Here is a 6,352-nt window from a genome sequence, read left to right as displayed (position 1 = left end):
GACCAGCAGGCAAAGTAACTGTTGGATTGGGGCCAGGGGTTTCTGGTTCAGGAGTCTCAATGATAACTGTTCCGGGCTGGCCACCTGAAGGAGCAATGGTCCTAACGGTAACAGGCGCAGTGATAACTCCAGTACCTGTGTAAGGTCTGTAGACAGTAACATACTGATCGCCTGGGCCAGGATCGAGCGTAACGGGAGGCTGTGCAACCTTCGTGTTGACATCTGGAGTAGGTGTCTCGATGATAACAGTTCCCGGGTTCCCATTAGAGGGCTCAATCGTTGTGACCGTGATGGGCTGATCAATATTGCCTGGTCCAGGATATGGACGATATTCGGTGACATATGTACTACCAGGGCTTGCAGGGGCAGTGCTAGGCGCATTGGTATCCTGGGCCGCAGGAGTCTCGATAATGATTGTTCCGGGCTGTCCATTGACACCTGGGATGGTAGTTACGGTCACAGGGGCAGTAATGACATCAGTTCCTGTGTGTGGCCTATAGACAGTGATGTAGGAGCTGTCTGGACTGGGTGGGATAGTCACAGGTGCAGCCTCGGTAGTCTCATCTGTCGAGGTTCGCGCCTGAGGTACCGGTGTCTCAATAATGATAGTTCCGGGCTGACCGTTAACTCCTTGAATAGTAGTAACCGTCACAGGGGCCGTAATGATATCGGTTCCTGTATGTGGTCTATATACAGTGATGTAGGAATTATCAGGACCTGGCGGAATGGTGACAGGCGTAGCATCACTGGTTGTGGTGGTTGGATCCTGGGGCACAGGTGTCTCGATAATGATGGTTCCAGGCTGACCGTTAACTCCTTGAATAGTAGTAACAGTCACAGGTGCCGTGATAACGTCATTACCCGTATGAGGTCTATAGACCGTCACGTACGAGTTATCGGGGCCTGGCGGAATGGTGACAGGCGCAGCGTCACTAGTTGTGGTCGTTATAGCCTGAGGCACAGGCGTCTCAACGATAATGGTTCCTGGTTGACCGTTAGAGGGAGGAATGGTGGAGACAGTGATAGGCGCTGTAATGAGACCAGTGCCGGTGTATGGCTGAAAGACCGTGATATAACCATCAGTTCCCTGAGTAGAAGTAACTTCGGGGGTTGACGTGGTCTGCGGTGCGGCTTGAGGCACAGGTGTCTCAATGATGACCGTGCCAGGCTGACCATTGGTTGGTGCAACGGTTCCAACTGTAAGAGGGGCGGTGATTGTTCCAGGTCCGGGGTAAGGTCTGTATACAGTCACATAGCCAGCGTTATCAGCCGGAATGGTGACAGCAGAAGCTGTAGTTTGGGGCACATCAGATGAGGAAGAAGTTGGCGCCTCAGGAGCAGGTGTCTCAATGATCACGGTTCCGGGCTGACCATTAGTCGACGCAATAGTGGTCACGGTGACCGGTGCTGTGATAACACCTGGACCGGGATACGGCCGGTAGACTGTCACGTATCCGTCTTGACCTTGAGGAATGGTAACAGGCGGGCTGTCTGTGGTTGTAGGCTGAGCCTCGGACTGAGACTCAGGTCCTGGTGTCTCGATAATCACGGTGCCAGGCTGTCCTCCCGAAGGTGCAATGGTAGTGACAGTAATTGGCGCAGTAATTAGAGGTCCAGTGTGTGGCCTATAGACAGTGACATAGTTGTTGTTATCAGCCGGGATGGTAACTGGCGGCGAAGAAGTTGGCGACGGGGCAAACTTGGTGTTGACCTCCGGTGTAGGTGTCTCAATGATGATCGTGCCTGGCTGGCCACCTGAAGGAGTCGCAGCAGTGATAGTGACAGGCTGATCAATATTGCCGGGACCAGGGTAGGGCTTATATACTGTAATATATGGGTTGTTGTTACCAGTAGGTACTGTAACTGGGCCTGTCTGGGTGGCGGTATTGGCATCAGGGTTGGGAGTCTCGATGATAATTGTGCCTGGGTGTCCAGAAATAGGGGCTTGAGTGTATGTGATGGGAGATGTAATCTGGCCGGGGCCAGGATACGGTCGGTAGATTGTCACATAAGAACCAGTCGGGTCAGGAGGGATGGTAATGGGAGGAGTTGAACCATCAGTAATCTGCGTTGTTGGAGTCGGCGTTTCTGTTGGCTGAGTCTCGATGAACACCGTACCGGGCTGGCCGTTGGAAGGAGCCTGAGTCAGGGTGATTGGTGCAGTGATCGTTCCAGGACCTGGGTAGGGCCTATAGACCGTCACGTAGGTATCAGCACTGGAGCTCAATGGAACAGGAGTCTCAATAAGAACTGTTCCGGGCTGGCCATTTGATGGCGGCTTGGTAATAGTGATAGGTGCGGTAATTACACCTGGTCCTGGGAAAGGTGTGTAAATGGTGATGTAGTTATCCGTAGTCAGGGCAGAAGTCTGGGGCTGGGTCGGGGTCTCAGGAGCCGGTGTCGTGATAAACACAGTTCCTGGGTTACCACCAGCCGGTGCCTGAGTGCGAGTAATAGGTGCAGTGATAACACCAGGACCCGGGAATGGCAGGAAAACGGTCACATACTGATCACCACCAGCTGTAGTGGTTGGCACATTCTGCTGATCAGTGGGCAAAGGTGCTGGGGTTGTAATGAAAACGGTTCCAGGCTGGCCGTTAACAGGAGGCTGGGTACTCGTGATAGGAACAGTAATAACTCCTGGGCCAGGGAAAGGCAGGAATACAGTCACGTAGCCATCTGTCCCCTGGGAAGTGGTGGTCAACCCATTCATCTGCTTCGGTGTAGTAAAAGCAGGGGCAGGTGTAGTGATCCAAACAGTACCAGGCTGACCATTGGCGGGCGGCTGGGTACTTGTGATGGGTGCAGTGATCTCGCCTGGTCCTGGGTAAGGAACAAAAACTGTCACATAACCATCTGTTCCCTGAGACGTGGTTGTCAACCCATTCATCTGCTTCGGTGTAGTGAATGCAGGGACAGGTGTGGTAATGAAGACAGTACCAGGTTGGCCATTTGCCGGTGGCTGAGTCCTGGTGATGGGCGCAGTGATCTCGCCCGGTCCCGGATATGGGATAAAAACTGTCACATAACCATCTGTTCCAGACGTAGTACTTGGAAGATTTGCCTCAGAAGTGGTAGCGGGTACAGGGGCTGGCGTTGTGATGAACACAGTTCCAGGATTTCCACCTGAAGGGGCCTGTGTCCTGGTATAGGACGTGGTAATGACACCAGGGCCAGGGAACGGAAGATACACAGTGACATAACCATCAGGTCCCTGTGTAGTAGTAGGATCGGGCAGTGGTGTAGTCGCGGGAGTGTCCGCAACAGGGGTCTGGATAATCACTGTACCCGGCTGCCCACCGGAAGGAGTGGCCTGCGTAACGGTAATAGGTGCCGTAATGATGCCTGGCCCAGGGAACGGTTCATAGACGGTGACATAATTGTCGGTGCCAGAAACCGTTGAAGTGGGAGCGAACTTGATTGGTGGTGGTGTCTCGATGTAAACTGTTCCAGGATTTGTGCCAGATCCAGTCACTGTGGTAGTGAAGATGGCCGTAATAACACTTGTCCCGGTGTACTGTTCAGTAATCGTGACATATCCATCAGGGCCAGTCACCGTAACCATTGCAGTTGTGGGTTGAACCTTGACGGGAGGTGGAGTCTCGATAACAACCGCGGTAGATTGCTGACCTCCTGAAGCTGTCAAGGTGACGGTCTTCGTAACCGTGGTGCTGACATCTGATCCAGGAGTGTAGATAGTGGCAGTACCGCCGGGACCAGTGGCAGTGACAGTAAAAGGGCCTTGTGTCTCAATGATAACGGTTCCTGGCTGGCCGTTCGAACCACTAATAGTTGTGACGGTGATAGGCTCAGAGATTGGATCGCCTGTATGCGGCCGATAAATGGTTGTGTATCCACCGGGGTTATCAGGTTGAACCGTCACGGTTGCACCAGGTTCAGTCTCAGTAACGGTGTCAGCTGGCGGAGCTGGAGTCTCAATAATGATGGTTCCAGGCTGTCCGTTTGAGGGAGACTGCGTGATGGTGATGGGGACGGTGATTGGGTCACCTGTATGAGGACGGTAGATCGTGACATACGGGTTGTTCTTGCTGGGAGGGATGGTGATCGGTTGGCCACCCGCAGCAGAGGATGTCACCGCATTCTGGCCCTTGGGGGTCTCAAGTGTTGGTACAGGTGTCTCAACGATAATAGTCCCCGGCTGGGTACCGCTGGGTGGGACGGTGATCGTGACCGGTGCGCTGATAGGGCCTCCACTATGTGGCCTGTAGATAGTCACATAAGGGCTGTTACCTCCAGCAGGAATTGTAATAGGCCCACTTCCAGGTGCAGACGTGGTCGGATCAGGCGTCTCAATAACGATAGTGCCTGGTTGACCATTCGTCCCTGGCTGGGTAAGCGTAATCGGAACCGAAATGGGATCACCGCTATGAGGTCGGAAAATGGTGACATATTGATCTGATCCAGCAGGAATGGTAAAAGGGTCACCTGGACCTCGAGTGATCTGGCCTCCGCCAGACGGCACTGGAGTCTGGATGATGATTGTGCCTGGTTGACCAGGAGCACCGGTGATTGTGATCGTGTTGGGGGCCGTGACAGCATTGGATGCTGTAGGACCCTGGATAATGGTCACGAAAGAGCCATCCTGACCAGGAGGAATTGTGATCTCGACATCGCCGGGCTGAGGGGCAGGAGTCTCGATAATAATAGTTCCTGGCTGACCACCAGTGGGTGCGATTGTAATGGTGTTGGGCGCAGTGATGGGACTATTGGGCTCTCTAACAATCGTGATATAACCACTGTTAGGGTCAGAGGGAAGCGTGATAACCTGTTGACCAGCGCGCACGGCCGGAGTCTCGATGATAATCGTTCCCGGATTGGTACCAGATGGAGGTACAGTGTATGTCACAGGCTCAGTAATCTGATCGGAACCGGCGTGAGGTCGCAAGATCGTAGAATAAGGGTTATCACCGCTAGGTGGAATAACCTGCGGTTGGTTTTCAGGGAGATCACTGTCTCCACCGCGGCCAGGTGTGCTCGAAGGTCCAGGCGTCTCAATGATGATTGTTCCGTCCTGACCTGCCGAGGTTGGAACAAGTATTGTGACAGGAGTTGAAATAGCAGAAGCTCCTGTGTATTGCCTGAGAATCGTGGTGAAATGGCCACCGTCGCTTGGAGGAATCGTGACAGCACCACCGGGGTTCTGGCTACCTTGAGGAACCTGGACAACTACTGTACCCTGATCGCCTCCAGAACCAACAATGGTGGAAACTCGAGCCTGGGTGATGTACTCAGTTCCGGTGTATGTTTGAATCACCAAAACATTGGATGTGCTGCCTCCAACGTTGCCACCAACGGCATCGCCAGCGCCAGCGCCAGCACCTCCAACACCAGGAGTGCTTGGTGGCACATCTGCCCAAGGAGTCTGGATAACAACAGTCGCAGGGGCATTTCCGGCCGCCGGAATCGTCCTTGTAGCCTCGCCAGTAATGGCAACACCACTAGGCAACGCCGAAATAATCGTGGCTGTCGGGTTGTCGTTTGAAGGAGGGATTGTCAACGCGCCGGCCTGGCCCGATGAGAAAGAAGAATAAGCAGTACCAGGAACATCGACGAGAATAGTACCCGGGCTTGTTCCCGAGGGCTCGGCAATTGTGATTTCCTGATTCGTGGTAGCATCGTTACCTCCGGTATAAGCCTGAATAATCCTTTTATAAGGGTCATTACGGGTCGGAGCGAGCGTAATTCTTGGGTGTGGAAGGAGTGTCACGGGAAATAGTACTCCTCCCGGGCGAGTGTATGTCTCAACAGTAACTTGGCCCTGTATGATCTGAGTGACGGTGGCATCGTTGTCGGCTGCATTCTGTGGCTTGTCGAGTAAACTCGCATCGAAGGCTTGGTCTTGATTTCCACCATTTCCAGCATCGCCAGCACCTCCTGAATCTGCGTTGAGAGTAGTATAAGCATGTTGAATGAGAGTCTCCGCAAATCCTGTGGCAATGTTGACTGCGGCTTGGTCGATACCGTCTTGTGCCTTGACGGCGAGAAGGAGTGTAGAGGCTAGCAGCCCCCGTAACAACAACATGGTGTAAGTTGTCGTCGGAGACGCAGCTAGCAAATTAATTTGGTGTTGGAGAGAGTCCGTATGAAGCTTTCAAGCTCCATTCCGAGGCATCCTCATCATTTATAAGAACTTGAAAGATGGACACGATCAGCCGGTACGACTGCACTGCATCCTGTGGCTCTCATCGGCCTGTCTGTTTTCGCCGCCATAGTTCGTAGAGCCGGTCTCTGCGGTAGGCTGTTCTCGCCCACAGGTCCGCATTCCCAATCCATATTCCCAGGACGTTCTGGACAAGCCAGGAATGTCGTCATTAAGCTAGGAGCTCATCTT

Source organism: Fusarium oxysporum, chromosome IV (assembly GCF_013085055.1).
Source record: "Fusarium oxysporum Fo47 chromosome IV, complete sequence".
Lineage (NCBI taxonomy): Eukaryota > Fungi > Ascomycota > Sordariomycetes > Hypocreales > Nectriaceae > Fusarium > Fusarium oxysporum.
The sequence above is the reverse complement of the archived record's forward strand: the minus strand, read 5'-3'. Positions refer to the sequence as shown.